Source organism: Varanus komodoensis, unplaced genomic scaffold, assembly GCF_004798865.1.
Source record: "Varanus komodoensis strain SLA01 unplaced genomic scaffold, ASM479886v1 scaffold2, whole genome shotgun sequence".
NCBI classification, from domain to species: Eukaryota; Metazoa; Chordata; class Lepidosauria; order Squamata; family Varanidae; genus Varanus; species Varanus komodoensis.
In genome coordinates this window covers 67,044,606-67,061,348 of record NW_025335568.1, presented here as the reverse complement: position 1 = coordinate 67,061,348, position 16,743 = coordinate 67,044,606, and the positions used below count along the sequence as shown (strand labels likewise).

General features: G+C 47.0%; 1 long non-coding RNA gene across 1 annotated transcript; it reads right to left on the bottom strand.

Moving 5' to 3' along the window:
• Positions 1-717: 717 nt before the first annotated feature.
• LOC123022665 lies at positions 718-16,473 on the bottom strand. Its single transcript, XR_006414546.1, has 4 exons — positions 16,336-16,473; positions 13,308-13,310; positions 6,638-6,648; positions 718-728 (listed from the first exon to the last, which is right to left on the bottom strand). It is a non-coding gene; the product is annotated as an uncharacterized LOC123022665 (long non-coding RNA).
• Positions 16,474-16,743: the final 270 nt, after the last annotated feature.

Here is a 16,743-nt window from a genome sequence, read left to right as displayed (position 1 = left end):
ATTCAGCCTCTTGGCCGGGCTATCCTATTTCACCACATGTTTCTGTCACGCTGTTCTCTTCTGCTCTGGGGCAATTGGGAACCATTTCATCTTTGTCCCCTAGGGATGATCCTCAGCTCTTGTGAGCTTTCCCTCAGGGTCCAGTTGAAAAGCTGCTCTGCCACACTTTTGCTGTTCAGCCCTGGCATCCTGGTTTCATTCTGGTGCAAGCTGAGCCCATCCCTCTTGTACTGGCCTGGCTTATCCTAATGCCTAATATATCTGTACCCATCCACCCTATTCCACTGCCTCATCCCTACATGCTTCCATATAGCCTGCAGTGTCTGGTTCTGCCTAATCTTGGAAGCTAAGCAGGGCCGGGCCTGGTTGAAATCTGGATGGGTGACTTACTGTTGTAAACTACCCAGAGAGCTTTGGCTATGGGTGGTATAGAAATGTGAATAGTAGTAGTACATAGACTGCTCAGCTTGTCTCACTGGGCCTGCATGTGGAACACGCAGCATTTCAGACAAACCCCCCTTGGTGGTCCTGAATTTCAACTTTCTCCTTAGCAACCTAAATTTGGCTTCCAGGATATCTCAACCACATTTTCTCAAATCACTGATCTCCGTACAGACTATGACCATTGACTCCACCACAATACAATCTACAGAGTCCATGATATCCATAACCCTGGATATCTGTTTAGGAAATTTGGGCAATGCCTACATATCTAATGGTCAAATGTTCTCCACCCTGCAAAGACACATCCTCAGTGTATGAAAGTATCTGCTCATCTTCTGTGGAACGGGTCCTTCCAAGATGGCCTCTGCATGTCCCTCACCTCTAAAATGTTTAAGTGGCCTGTTTCAGCCATCTTAATCCTTTTTTCCCTTCCTTGCAAGAAGGAGCAGCTCCTTAGAGGATGGTGGAACCGTACTCCTCCCGTCTCCACCTCTGGAATTGATGGGAACTGCATTCCAACAAAAACTGCAGGGCACCAGGTTGAGACTGATTTAGACTCTGAAGGACTAAATAAAGGCAGTATATCAAAGAATTACCATTGCTAATGTCCAAGACTGAGCTATACAGTCTTATCATTACCAGAAGATTAACATCAGACCTTCAGTAATCATATTTGGAGAAATATATTAAGACTTGAGAGACAGACTGGAGAGTAAAATATGAAAACTAGACAAGATATAATTTCTGATTTGTGTTCTAGTTTTATTGAATCGCATGAATGTTTTGTGTCATCTACACCCTTTTAAATCAATTTATTACTTTTCTTACAACCTTGGTTACATTATGCGATGTCAATATAGTGTTCAGAAAATGAAAAAAGAAAATGATTCATGTTGCTTGGGCAAATACAGCATTCAAAGTCTATAAAGGGCTTCAGATAAAAGATGGTTTTTTAATGTTTTAAAGGGCAGGAAATTAGACACGAGAGATGAGTTAGATGTGTCTGTATATCCAGCAGCACCTCAGAAAAGTGCGTGCTATTCATAACATCATTAAAGTGGAACCCCACGGAGCAGACGGGCCAGACCATATGGCAAGATTTACCCCATGTGAATTGCTAATGCCATCTAAGATTTTTCAGGGATTTTCCCTGGTTTGGTTCTTAGTGACTCCTTCTTCTTCTGATTCTTTTCCTAGCTTTCTGTATCACCCAATAGCCAAGCCTTCTGGATGGTTCCCAAAGGTTAAATCCCCAAATATGTGATACAAAATAAAAACCTTGCTTAGGGTTCTTTTTTTTACACCAGACCTTAAGATGAGACAGTCCTTAAAACCAAAGTGGCTTTCAAATAGAGGACTGTCCTCTGCAGAGCAGGGGTCTCGAATCCCTGCCTCCGCCAGTGTGTATTGGACAATCCTTTTTTAAAAAAATAAGTTTAATTGTTATCTTTCTACTAACTAACAAAAAGAAACTAAAAATCATCAATCATCAAAAGCATCAGACCTACTGGGTCAGCCCCCCATACTCTTTCTTTTTATGATAATCCATAAACATATTTAAATCTATGCATAGTCCCGTTTCTCTAGCCAGTAATAAAAGGAATTCCAAGTCTGATAGAAGTCTGTATCTTCTTTCTTCTTCAGAGACAAAGTCAATCTGTCCATTTCGGCACAGTCCAAGATCTTTTTTAAAATCAGTTTGTCGGTAGGTGGTTCTTCACTCCTCCAATGTTGGGCAAATGCAATCCTCGCTGCAGTAGTTATATGTAGAATCAGATACATTGCTTGATTACCAACATCTTCAGGTACAATGCCTAATAAGAAAACTTCAGGTTTAAATGTTAGAGGTTTTTGTAACAGTGCCTCAAGCCATTTGTGTATTTTAACCCAATATTTTTTTGCCTTATCCCAGGTCCACCACATATGATAAAAGGTACCCAGTTTATGTTTACATTTCCAACATCCATTTGACGTATTTGGAAACATCTTAGCTAATCTATTTGGCAATAGATACCATCTATAAAACATTTTATACAGGTTTTCTTTATATGAGGTTGCTAATGTTACTTTAATATTTCTTTCCCACAGCTTTTGCCATTTCTTTAACTCAATATTGTATCTAAAGTTTTGTGCCCACATTATCATAGTTTCCTTAACTTGTTCATCTTCCATTCTCCTATCCAAAAGAAAATTCAGAGTGTATTGGATGATCCTGAGCACAGGGGTGAATACAGGGCGCTGCTGGGCATGGGCAGAGTTGGGCAGAACCAAGCAGACTATGTAGGGGTCAGAAGTTCCTGCAGACCTTTGGGGTCTTCGGAGCAGAATCCAGGCTCTGGAATCCGTTCTCTCCAGAGCTCCTTCTCTGCAGCCTTTGGAACGATTGTCCAGACCGTTCTGCTCAGATATGCTTTTAATGATGTGCCGTTCCCAGGAAATGGAATGATGATTATGCAGTGGTAGTTGATGATGATACAGTGCATTTATTTGGATAGTTATTGCTTTATTATGCCTTTTGGAAGACCCAGTGCGGATCCAAAATCAGTCTCAATCTCAGTCTCTCGCTCTTTCCTCAGAGAGCTAGAGCTGATTCTTGATGAAAACTCCAAGGAAACCAGCCTTGAATCTGCTGCTCCGGACAGTGGAGTGGACAAATCCGAATGGAGGAGCTTCCTTCTCATCTAAACTGCATACAGTTTCGCTCATCCAATTATCCTCTAGCACCTTTGAGTGCTTTTCTACAGTAAAGTATTTGGTAATGCTGTGTAGATGGGCAACCCAATTATGAAAACACTCCAATAAAAAAGCAGCATGGAGGGCTTAATGAAAAATGCTTTCCCAGTTTGGTTTGGTTTTATTTATTTATTTAAAGTTTATATATCCCACCTTGTACAGTGTCTCAGCGCAGCGATAACGTAAATAGATGACTAGCACAGCATCACAAATAATATACAAAATCAATATTAAAAACAATACTAACATTTAAAATACTGGGAAAATAAAATGTTTTTGGCCTGGCACCTAAATGAAAAAAGTGTCAGTGCCAGGCGGACCTCTTTGGGAAGCCCATTCCATGGCTGGGGCGCCACCGCAGAGAAGGCCCTTCTCCGAGTAGCCACTCTTCTGATCTCCTTCAAAGAGGGCTCCCAGAGAAGGACCTCCATTCCATATTGTAGAGGTCGGGTAGGTATATATGGAAGGAGGCACTCGTTCAAATATCTGGGTCCTAAGCCATTTAGGGCTTTATAAGTCATCACTAGCACCTTCAGTTGGGCCCAGACTTCAACTGGAAGCCAGTGCACATGGTAGAGGACCGGAATTATGTGTGTATATCTGCCGGTCCCTGCTAGCAACCTGGCCGCTCTGTTCTGAACCAATTGAAGTAACCGGACCATCTTCAAGGGCAGCCCCACATAGAGCATGTTACAATAGTCCAATCGGGTGGTTACCAGAAATGGGTCACCATTGCAAGGCTCTGTTCATCCAAGTAAGGGCACAGTTGATGGATCAGCCAAAGCTGGAGGAAAGCGCTCCTCACCACAGTAGTCACTGAAACTCCAGGGATAACTCTGGGTCAAGAAGCACTCCCAAACTACGTGTCCTGTCCCTTGGGGGAGTGCAGACCCATCCAGAACAGGGCAAGGATCACTTACCTGGAGAACTGAACCACCCACCAATAGGACCTCCTTCAAGGGTGTGCAGACCTGTCCCTCCCTTAGAGAGGCATTAACTGCTTCCTGGGCCCAGGTACACATCCCATCCTTGGCTTTGGTGAGCAGCCATGGGTCAAGTGAAGGGCAAGGGTCAAGTGAACAGGTGGTGGGTCGGATTTGTCCAAGCACCTTGTCCACGTTCTCAGGATGCAATAATTGAAACCTATCCAGCAAATTCAGACCAGACGGCGCTCTGGACACCTCCCATTCCAGGACCATATCAACTGTGGAGCCCAATTTCTGGCGAATCTGAGAAATTTTATCCCTAAAGTGCTGTACAAAGTTGTCACAGCAAGCTGCCGATGGTGTGATAGGGTCTGTCTGAGACCCAGAATGTAATGGGCCCTCTACCACCCAGAAAAGCTCCACGGGATGGCACTGTGTGGTTGCAATGGAAGCAGAGAAGAATTCCTTCTGCGCTGCCCTCACCATCACAGCATAGGCTCGATAATGAGCTCTCGGGTGTGTTCAGTCAGTTTTCCTCCACCTACGCACTAGTCATCTCCCAGCCTGCTTCATCGCCCATAATGCAGGAGTATACCAAGGTGCTGCATGGGCTCCACACGGTGGGAGAGGCTGCTTAGGGGAGATTGTGTCAACTGCCCAAGTCATTTCCATATTCCACAGATCAACTAGGGCAGTGATGCCCTTTTAGAGATCGAGTGCCCAAACTGCAACCCAAAACCCACTTATTTATCACAAAGTGCCAACACTGCAATAAAACCTGAAAACAGCCAGTCCAAGCAAATCTCTCTCTCTCTCTCCCCCCCCCCCCCCCCTTGGCATTGCACTGACCAGCCATGCAAATGCTCAGACGAGTCGCGGCTAATGTGCCCTGGCTTGTGACATCATTGCTTGGCACCACTACTCCTTTCCAAGCATGCACATGGCCCCTGTGTGCGCTGTTATCCAATGCTCGGCTGCTGGGGTGATGCTGGGGCGACTCGGCTTGTGTGCCAATGGAGAGGGCTCTGTGTGCCCACTGTGGCAGGCATCCCATGGGTTCGCCACCACTGATCTAGGGTGTTGACAGAAGGGGCAGTCATATCAACCAGAAAGTCCCCCAGAGACTGCAGGAATCCATCCAGATCCATAAGACTTCCAGGGTGGACCAATTGAATCCGGCATGCACTCTTACAGAGGGAGAAACTGGCCCCAAGTTTAAACCTCCCAAGGAAGTGATCTGACCATGGCCAAAGGATTAGTGCCAGATCCCTCACTTCCAGTTCACCATATTCCTGCCCAGTTGAAAGACCAGGTCCAGAATGTGTCCCTTTTCATGTGTTGAGACAGCCCCATGGTTGTCATGCTGGCCATGAAGTCCTGAGCTGCCCTGGAGAGAATATTCTTAGCCTGGAAGTTGAAATCCCCCAGAACTAACATCCTGGGAGTCTTCAACACCAAGACCATCTCCGTCCGCTCAGGCAGGGAGTCTGCTGGGCAGAAGCATGTGTGGTACACCTGCAGAATCCCAAATCTGTCTTGATCATCCAACACCAGGTGTAAACACTCCTCTGAAGGAGATGGTATCTCTATGAATTAGAGCCAGACACCCTCCCCTTTCATCCAGACAAGGTTGGTGCTGGGCCAGATACCCAGGTGGGCAAAGCTGGGTAAGCCGCATGCCTCCGGCTTCACCCAGCCAGGTCTCTGTGGCACATGCCAGGTTGGCCCCCTCATCCAGGATTAAATCGAGGATGAGGGGTTTTAGTTTGGACCAACCTGACATTCAACAACCGCACCACCAAACTGGAGGGCGGGTTGATATTGCTGCCTAGTATTGTCCAGGTGGGGGGAAAACCAGAACACAGGACAGGTACTAAGCATCTACCCCCCTCCTTCTGTAATGACTCATTGCACCCACAGCACCATACCTTCCCTGGGTCATATCCACCCCTATGGGGGGGGGGGGCTACAATCCCCAGGATCTCCCATCTCAACTAAAATCAATATAATATAAAAATATAAAAGATGCTGTGTTGAACAACCAAAGCAGCGCAAACAACAGCCACCAGCTCTACACGTACAAAATTCCTATGTTGCCCTCCTCCCATTACAAAAAAGCAAAATCCCTGGCCCAAACCAACCCCGAATGGCCCTGAGCAGCTCAAAGCCCTTTGGCCACCAGCCCAAGGCCACCGTCCTTAGTCCATGGCTGGCAAAATAGGCACGTCAGCATCACCCCACCCCACCCTCCACAAGTGCAACCCCCACCCCCGCTCTCCCCTCTCACCGGAAATCAGGAGCAGGTGGGTGTGCGGGTGATGGCGGCAGCGGAGGCACAGAGCAGGCGCAGACCTCGTCACAACAGAAGTGGTGGCAGTGGCGTTGTCAAGGCTCCACGGGCGCAGCGCAGCATCGGGCGGGCAGGCGGGCAGGCGAGCAGGCAGACGGTGCGAGCCCGGGGCCTTAGTCCATGGCTGGCAAAATAGGCGTGCAGTTTTGCACCCCTGATCTTCAACGATTTTGGCACATGTCACATTTTGGCATTCTATCAAGGGTCCGTCATATGGAACGTCAAGTAGAGTTCGGCATTACGGGAATGGCTACTTGGATCATGGACCTTGTTCGCCCTTTCCCAACCTCTGCTCTTGTTTAGACTTTAGATGCTCCTGAACAGAATTTCCAGGAAACTATTGTTTGAAAGTTGGACAGTGAAGAAAACTGACATGAAGAAACTTCATGCATTAGAAACATGGTTCTGGAGGAGAGCTTTGCAAGTAACCTGGACCAACAGATAGATGAACTGGTGTTCTTTATTGAGCCGGAAGGGCAAAGCACCCAGAAGGAATCTCTGCACGGAAATGTTTGCTGAACCCAATCTAGTGTTCACCTCCAGGAACTCTCCTTATGAGCATGCCTGGCCCCCATCCCTTGGAAGGGGCCTTCTGAAAATGAGCATGCCCCTTCCCCGCATGTTGATTCTTTAACTGGGCTTCCCTAATTAATCTGCTGATTATGCATCATGGGGTCAAGAGCCAGGGTCACTCAGTCTGTGTCTGAGAAACTTCCCTCCTCCAAATTCCCCCCTGCCAATTGTACACCTTGGTTATTCCCAGGGAGTGCCTGCCCATCCGGGAATTCCACCTGGCCTGGAATTAGACACCTTCACTTCTCCCATCTCCATGTCTTGGCATGCCCGTATACCCAAACTCCCAGGAAGGCTCAGCACATTCCGAATCTTCACAAGAGTGAGGCCGCCTAGCCTGCTTCAGCAGTCTGAGCTGTCATGAGCTGAGCTCACGCGACCCTTTTCCCTCCTGCAGGGGCCCCAAGTGTCTTGCTCAATTCTCCTCCTCCTCTCGCGACTAGCCCAAGCTGTGCTTCCTGGCCATGTGCATCAAGAACAAGATGAACACGAGCCTGTCTTGGACAATCTGTGGATATTTTCAGCAGGCGGATGATTGTGCATACATTTGGGCAATGCTCGCCTGTTCTGCAAGCAGAAATGAAACCCTCAGGCATGCCTGTGCATAACCGTGACCCCATTACCTTTTCACTAGCATCATCCCCTTTCCCAATCCCACTGCTGCCTCCAAATGTCGATTCCTCCCTGTAGGGGAGAAAGGCCATTGCTCAGTAACTGAGCACATGTTTTCTTGTCCGAAGCTCCCAAGTTCAGCCTTCACCATCTCTAGTTAGGAAAGGGAAGGGTCCTTTCTGAACTCTTGGAGAGGTGTGTGCAACGTCCGATGTTCCCCCACTCACAGTGAATTCCCACTCACCCCTTTCCCCTTCCCCATTCAGCATCTCTCCTAACAGAACAGGAGCACAAGGCTTACGTGGTCCTATTTTTAGGAACCTGTTCACTGAGAAGTGTGCTTATTCCAAGCAGGATTTTGAAAGTAGAGTCAATGTCAAAGCAACAGTTTGCTTCAAAGAAGCTTTCCAGCTTGGTGTTGGATGACGTTAAAATGGCACTCACCACTTCCTTCTGAAATGTGCAATCGTGCTATGGCAAATACACCCCCGATGCTCCTGCACGCATGGCCCGTGGCTGCACGGGACTGAAGCATTCCTGTATGTGCACATGAGACTTTTGCCTGCCCCTCACTCTGACCAAGAGAAGCAAGTGGTAGCCAGGCTGGGACAGACAATGGGGAGCAGCCACAGCTACTGAGGATGGTCAAGAGCAGGACAACCCATCGATGGAGGGAACCCAAGGAGGGTGCCTCGTCCTGGGTGCTTCCAGGAATGTATGGCGTGGATGTGGGGAGCGTGTGTTGCAAGATACTGAAATGAAAAAGAAGAGCAGTGCATATTACAGCAGGGTGCAGAACCTCGGTGGGGAGGCAAATGAGACCCTCTGGGGTCACATGGAGGACATGCCGCTTCATTTATTCCTTTCCCCCGACCATGGATCATTTCATGGCTTCTTCACTTTTTCAAAGTCCTCTCCCCATTTTTAAAGGTGGAAATGTCTCTCTGGAAAGGCTTGGTTTCCAGCTGTAAAAGGGTCTGATATGTTTGGATTTGAGACTCTGCAGCTTTCGCAGAGCCTTCAGACCACCCACCACAAGGATGAAGCCTCCGAGAGCTGTCCTGAAATAGAATTCAGCCCTCGGGTTCATCACTCCTGCTTTGCAGGCAATCACTTATCCACAGTTTTTTCCGTGCAGTATTTTTCCCCCAGTATTTTTCCCCCAGCTATTTCAAATGCATTGTAAGAACATGGAACTCTGCTCCAGTTTTTCATTAGATCTGCTCCTGATCAAGCTGAGAACAAGGAAGAAAACTTCAAGGAGGATGTCTGACCTCCCTCGCACACCAGGCAGCTGGAATTATTTTTCGAAGCAGCAATGCGTCATGCTTTCAGATGCATGTGATTGGGTGTGTGGATCAAGGGTGATCCAGCCCATGATGTCATTTGGCAATACAGCAAAGAAAAATGTCTGCAAAGGCACGGCTTCACCAGGTGAGTTAGACAGCAGATGGTGGTCGGTTTATTCAGTCCATCAGAAAGCAAAGCATGTAGGTTCTGGTGACCTGATACCTACACTAGGTCAGTTGTTTCCTCCATGCTTACAGGATCCTGGTGCTGATTAGTTGTGCTAAATCAGTCATTAATGTTTCATGGCCATAACAAACCAATGAGATTTTCCTTAGAAACTGAAGAAGCCCTTCCTTCCTAAACCACAGAAGATCAGAGATATTGCTGAGTAATTTTAGCATGCCAGCAAAACACACGGGCCCAGCAACTGGTGGGCAACTTAGCCCAAACAGCGCCAAAACTAGGAGTGTCACAGGAATCTGCAATGGATTCAAATGAATGCAAGGTTCAGATTTTGCACCAAAGTGATTTCTTTCCAAGTCACGTGGATTTTGTCTATTTATTTGGGTGATTTGCACAAATTTGCACTTGCTCTAATTAATGCTAATATGCACATGTGCTAATGTGCATTAGTAGAAGTTGGCACTTGTTCAAGGGGACCAAAATGTTCATAAATCTCAAAGGAAAGTCCACCAGTGAGCAGACAACGGAACCTGACGATCCATCATACACAGACAGAATGAATTTAATACAATCTGTACTTCCCTGTCCATGTTCTTTCTCACACATTTCCTTTTAGAAGGGTCTAGAAAGGGGAAAATATGTAATTCTCACCTTCTTGACATTTATAATTTTCACTAATCTCTGTCACTGCAGTTTTAGCAGCATCCATATTGCACCGAAAATGCAAAAGGTTACACAAATAGTCCCCATAAATGTCACAGTTATATTTTTCTCCCCCGTATAAGTCTTGATCAAATTGCACAAATGAAATGTAAATATGAAAGAAAACAGAGGGTGAATTAATATTTGGACTATTTAATGTGAAATACTGGAATTTACACTGCAAGCTAGTAATTTAGAAGAAAATAAATCTCTTTTATACATTGTGACAGTGGTTCATTTCTCTTCCCATTTCTTGCTTAAGGGAAAATAAAACAGCACACACACACACATGTACATATGTACCAGAGCCATATCTTCTGGCTAAGGGGCACAGTAATGTCATCACATGCCACTAGCACTCGTTAATCATATATGCTGTCTCTGAAGTTGATAGTGTAAGTTTTATAAGATATTTACACTGTAAACCCAAACAGTTGACCTGTTGCAATGAAAACAGGTATTAAGGAACTATGCAGTTCCCCGAAGACCTTGTTTATTGTCTCTTTAAATCCTTTAAAATATTATGGGAAGAAATAATCAAGATTGCTGCATCCTACACAGTGGAAGGGCTGTTTTGCTTTTCTTCATACCATATTCTCCCTCCCCAAGCCTTTTGGTGGATCAAGGCAGAGGGCACGCTCCTTGCATTCTGTTTGAGAGTATCAGGCTCCCAAAGAAGGGACTTGCTTATTTTTCACAGAATGAATTCTTTAGCCCAGATCCCTAGGTGATGCCATATATCACCAATGGTAAAGTTTCCACACAGGTTGCCAATAGGTTTCCAAATGCAGTGAACTGCATCGGTAATTAGCTTTAAAGCCCTTCATGGCTTGGGTCCAAAATAGCTTCAGGAGCACCTTTGCCCATGTACTTCGCCTTGCCTGTGAAGGTCCTCTGGGGATATTCTTCCAAAGTCTGCTTCTGTAAGATGACTGCGGATGCCCCTAAGCCGTGGAATACTCTGCCGGGAGAGATGCGTCTGATATCCTAGATTGCTATGTAAAAAGAGGGAGGTAAAGATGTATCTCTTCCAGCCAGCGGGCCTTCCAGATTAGTTCCCAGATTAGTTTTATTTAATATGTTTGTTCTAATCAACATTTTAATTACTGTTTACTTTCTTGTAAACCACCCAGCACCTAGGGGAATGGGGTACTATATGAAAATCAACATTTTGAAAGAAAGACAGACAGACAGAGACAGACAGACTCAAAAAGTTGCCACAGCTGAGCCTTTGTGTAACGCTCTCATGATGCAACCCCAGTCATTTCAAAAGTTCTGCTTTTAGCAGGACTAAACCACAGACAGAGGTCCTACTGACCAACAATAATATGAGACTTTTTAAGGTGTTGTGTGACTCTACAGAAGTCTGAGCTGAGCAGACTTTCAGTGTAAATGGAACTTGTTAAGGGATATACAAGGAAAGGAAATACCACTAAGAGAAGGCTCACTTGGGCCCAGGAAGTAAAAGCTGCTAGAGAGGCAGAAGGGAAGCAGGCCATGTGCTCCACAGATCCTCACCACCTGTCTCAGGTAAGGCGAGAGTCAGGAGAACAAGCAGGTTGCCAGGCTGAGGAGCAACTCCAGTGGGACCTTGCCAGAGGCCCCAGCTGGGGCATTGCACCTTGGCAAGTGCCCGGTTGTGCTGACTCTTGATGCCAGCTCTGCCGTCGCCCATGTGGATCTCCTCCCAATCAGGCAGAAGGGAGGGCATCATGGGGGTCTTACAAAAGAGCACCAACACATGAAAAAGTGGGTGCCTGAGCGCAAGGGCAGCTATTGGGTTCATGACAAAGAGTCCAAGAGGCCCAGTGGCATTGAGCCAGAATGTAGTATGGGGAAGAATCGCAGGATCAGGGGCTTGGAACTGGAGGAGGGAAAGTGACCTCAAGGAATGACCTGCTGCTGATTGAGGCAAAGGCCGCTGGCTGTCAAAAGACTTGAGCCTGGTCAATTCTGGGGCTGCCCTTCCACCAGTGATCTGTGGCTCACTGTGGCTTTCCATCTGCCACAGCATGGCAAGGAGAGCGCCAGGGAGCTTGGCCCAAAGCGGCCGCTCCTCCCAAGCATCAGCTGAGCTGCATCCTGCCATGGGCACAGCCACCGACAGCATCTGCCCTGTGCAGAGCGGAGATGCCCAGATGCTGATAAATCTGTTCCGTTCAAGCGTTGTGCATGCCGGGCCCTTTCCTTCACCCATTCATTGATGGAATTGGATTTTGCACAAATGTGTTCATCTGGACTAGTGCTAATTTGCACGTGTGCAAATTGTTACTTTCGGAAAAGTGCAAGGGCCCCCAAGACACACAAGTGCTTCAGCTGGAGGAAGGAATGTGCATTTTTAGTCAGAGCTTTCAATACTTTTCTATGCTTATATAGGTATAGAGTTCCAGAAAAAAAAAATCCATTTGCAACCTCTTTGCTGCTGGATCCATAGGATGGATTCATAGGGATCTGAACTCACTTGGATCCACTGCACATTTCTCCCACATTTGTAGTGGAAACCTGGTGGTGGACCCCACCAAAAAAGTTTTTGCACCCCTGTCCTACATCACACATGCCCAGCCTAACTGTGGCTCTGTGGGTGCTTTTCCTGGAACAGAAGAGATGGTAAAATTGTTTCTGAATTGTCCCAATTCAGACCTCAGGTGGAAGCCACACAACCATGCAAGTGAAGCAACGGGCTGTGCAGATCTCAGGAAGATGTTCAAAGCTAGCTTTCTCCCTGACAAGCCAGAAGTTGAGTGGAAGGATTTTGGTATGGAGACGCTGATTATCACCTGTGAGTTTTAGGATAATTATCCCATTTTCACTGTTCCCTTAATGTTCGGTGACACTTCATTCCACCAGATGGTATTTGGCCATGTAGACATATGCAAGTATTACAAAGTATTCTGCAGTAGTAACACTGAGCCGTAAAGCAATTATTTGTTTGTTTGTTTGTTTATATATTTATTAAGTAAACTTATATTCCACCCCATTCGCCAAAGCCTCGGGGCGGCTTACAATAATAAATAAATATCATCGATACAATTAAATATAAAATTGGAGACATCCTGGCCAAAGTTATTAAAATCAATATATAATATTAACAATTAAAATAACGTTTAAATAAAAAGGTCTTGGCCCGGCGACAAAAAGCAAATAATGACGGCGCCAGGCGGACCTCTCTGGGGAGCGCATTCCATAGGTTGGGCGCCACCGCAGAGAAGGTCCTCCTCCGGGTGCTCACCCTCCTTCACGGAGGGCTCCTGGAGAAGGGCCTCTGCCACTGATCTCAAGGGGCAGGAGGGCACATATGGACATAAGTGCTCCTTTAGGTACCCAGATCCCAAGCCATTAAGGGCTTTATAGATAATAACCAACACCTTGAATTGGGCCCGGACTTCAATGGGGAGCCAGTGAAGCTGACGGAGGACTGGGGTCATATGAGCATAACGCCCCATCCCCATCAGCAGCCAGGCAGCTCTATTTTGTACCATCTGAAGTATCTGGACCATCTTCAAGGGCAGCCCCACGTAGAGTGCGTTACAGAAGTCTAGTCGGGAAGTTACCAATGCGTGTGTCACAGTTGCCAGGCAGTCGTTCTCCAGGTAGGGACGCAGCTGATGAATCAGCCGAAGCTGAAGAAAAGCGCTCCTCGCCACTGCTGTTACCTGAGCTTCAAGCGAAAGCTCTGGATCAAGGAGCACTCCCAAGCTGCGGACCTTGTCCATAAGAGGGAGTGAAACCCCATTCAGGACAAGGTCGAGGTCCCCTTCCCTGAAGCCTGACCTACCTACCAACAGGACCTCCGTCTTGTCTGGATTGAGCTTCAGTTTATTGGCCCTCATCCAGCCCATTACCTCAGCCAGGCACCGGTTCAGCATAGCCACTGCCTCACCTGGATTGGTAGAAAATGAGAGGTAGAGCTGGGTATCATCAGCGTACTGGTGATTCCGCAGCCCACACCTCCTGATGACCTCCCCCAGTGCTTTCATGTAGATGTTAAATAGCAAGGGGGACAAAATGGACCCCTGCGGAACTCCATGGCATAACTGTCGTAGCACAGAGCCATAGTCCCCCAGCACCACCTTCTGGAATTGGCCATTGATATAGGAGCGGAACCACTGCAAAGCAGTGCCTCCTACTCCCAATCCTGCTCGCCTATCCAGAAGGATACCATGGTCGATGGTATCGAAAGCCGCTGAGAGGTCCAGGAGAACCAACAGGGATGCACTCCCCCTGTCTTTCTCCTTGCACAGGTCATCATACAGGGTATCATACCCGGGTCTGAAGCCGGACTGAAATGGGTCCAGATAATCAGTTTCATCCAAGAGTGCTTGGAGTTGTCCCGCCACCACCTGCTCCAACACCTTGCCCAGAAATGGGATGTTGGCCACCAGTCTATAATTGGTGGCCATCTCTGGATCCAGGGATGCCTTCTTTAGGACTGGTCGGACTACTGCCTCCTTTAAAGGGGCAGGTACCCAGCCATCCCTCAGAGAGGTGTTGACAACCTCCAGGATCCAGGTCCCTATCCCGTGCTTGGCGTTGTTGAGTAGCCAAGAAGGGCAAGGGTCCAATAGGCAGGTGGTGGGACGTACTTGTCCAAGCACCTTGTCCACATCATCTGGTCGCAGTAACTGATATGATATTACATATCAACTACAAAATATTAAGTATTTGGTTGCATTGAGATTTGATATATTTGAAATATGCAGTGTTATTTAATATGTGACAGTATTTGATGAACATCAGAAAGTGTAGCTTGACAATGTTTGACAGCTTATGATGCTCCATGGAGTATTGGCCAGAATTATCAAGGGATGCCAATGAAGAAGATCGCAGTTCCAAATTTGGAGTAGCAATTGTTCAATAGAGAGCTACATTCAAATGCTGAATTTGAAATGTTGTATTTGGCAATCTTTCCTCCCTGCTCCCGAGGTGTTTAACTTTCTTACTACCCTTGGAGTTGTTTTCTAGCATTGCTTAGCTAAATTCACAGAATGAATTCCTTTGGCAAATGAAACCACCAAAGTTTTCAGAATGGTAACCAAATGAAAGCTCAGTAAAAGGAACCCAGTACTTAACGGCATAAAATGAGGCAGGCTAGAGCTGCCCGAAGAGTCATCTAGACCTTATGACAGCATGCGGAACATAACAGCATTCTGTTCCCACAGTGGGCAACCCTGCCAGCAGCCCAAAAGTAAAATATGACTCTAATCACATCCGACTTGTTTCCCAGCAGCTGGAGAACTTAGACACGCCACCTCAGCTAGTGGAAGCGACACTGAGTCATCAGGGCTTTAACCACTGAAAGCTTCGACTTCTGTGCCATTGTCCAATCCCCTTCTAAAGCTATCAAGAGTGGGGACCTCACTGCTTCCTGTGGAAGTGAATTCCCTTGTTTAACTATGTGCAGCATCAAGGAAAGTAAAACCTGCCCCAGGACTTCTTGTCTTCCTCTGTTTCCGCTGCCCTAATGAAGGAGCACATGGAGGCAGAAGGGTGAGAGTTTTATTAAATGCATAGCTGAGGTTCTGCAGTGGGTACCCAACAACTAGTCATGACTCCTTGCTAGATCCCGGGGATGCCCTTCCTAGCTCAGCAATGGGCTCCCACCAGTTGCAGCAATGGTTCCGCTTGTAACAACATGGTCGCACCTGGCACACAAGGCCCCATCTGATGAGGCAAAGGCTGGGTATGCAATGAAGGCTCCTCACGGGTGAGGCGAGTCCAGGGCCGTGTGGGCCTGGGAGGGATCACTGGCTGAAACTTGTCCACGAAGAGCTGATGTCTCAGGAGTGCCCAGAGGCCTTCCAAAGGGTCAAGAAAGGAGGCGCACCTGGACTTCCTGTTAACGCCACTCTCTGAGGAACTGTCCACTTCTTAGAGGGGTTCTTAATGCCACATCCTGTGACATGGAGAGTTTCACAGTGGCAAATGATGGTTTACTGAATTAGTCCTCCTCTGAGCTGGGTTCAGTGTTGGAGAACATGACACCAGGCTCCTAAAGGGCAAATCAGTCCCAGCTCTAGGCAGTGAATCCTGTGCAAAATGGGTCAGCACCTTTCTTTACCCTCCCAGCATAAAGGCTTCCTGGGGTCCTGGCTGACCCCAGCCAACATCCCTTTGAAGGCAAACTGGCTGGCAATGACTTTGGATTTCCATGAATTCAATCCCTGCATTCTGCAGTGAACCAAAACCTCCCAAGCTGCACAAATTCCACAGGTTTGCAGAGTGGCCGGCTTTTCATTTTTGTTTTTATATTTTCTTGAACTGTTTGCAAATAGAAGACTACAAATACTCACGGAAAGTAAACTGCTCAATGCACCATTTTTTTAAAAAAGTTCATCCATCTCTCATTGTCTTTCGGTCTCCAGTGTGTGTGCACACTACTCACAGATCCTACACTGAGCTAAGGAAAGTTCACAAAATGTGAAATGCCTACACAAGCTGCACACATTGTGGTGCCTGCTGCCCTGGCCAGACCCTCGGGAATAGACCTTTTGTCACTGCTCAGCCAGCGGCTCGTCCTGGCACCAACAGAAGTATGACTCGCAAATCATGAGAAGCAGTAGTTCCCCTATACTCCTCACTAGTCAGACCTCACCTGGAATACTGTGTCCAGTTCTGGGCACTGAGACTTAAGAAAGATGCAGGAAAATTAGAAAGGGTCCAGCGGAGGGCAACAAAAATGATCCAGGTTTTGAAAACACTGCTCTATGAGGAGAGACTGAGAGAACTGGACGTGTTCAGCCTTGAGGAGAGAAGACTGAGGGGGGACATGATATCCCTTTATAAGGACCTCAAAGGCTGTCACAAAGAGGAAGGTCAAGATCTCTCTGCACTGATATCAGAGTGTAGGACACGGAATAATCAGTTCAAGTTGTGACAACCCAGAATCCGTCTGGACATCAGGAAGAGCTTCCTCACTGTCCGAGGAATACG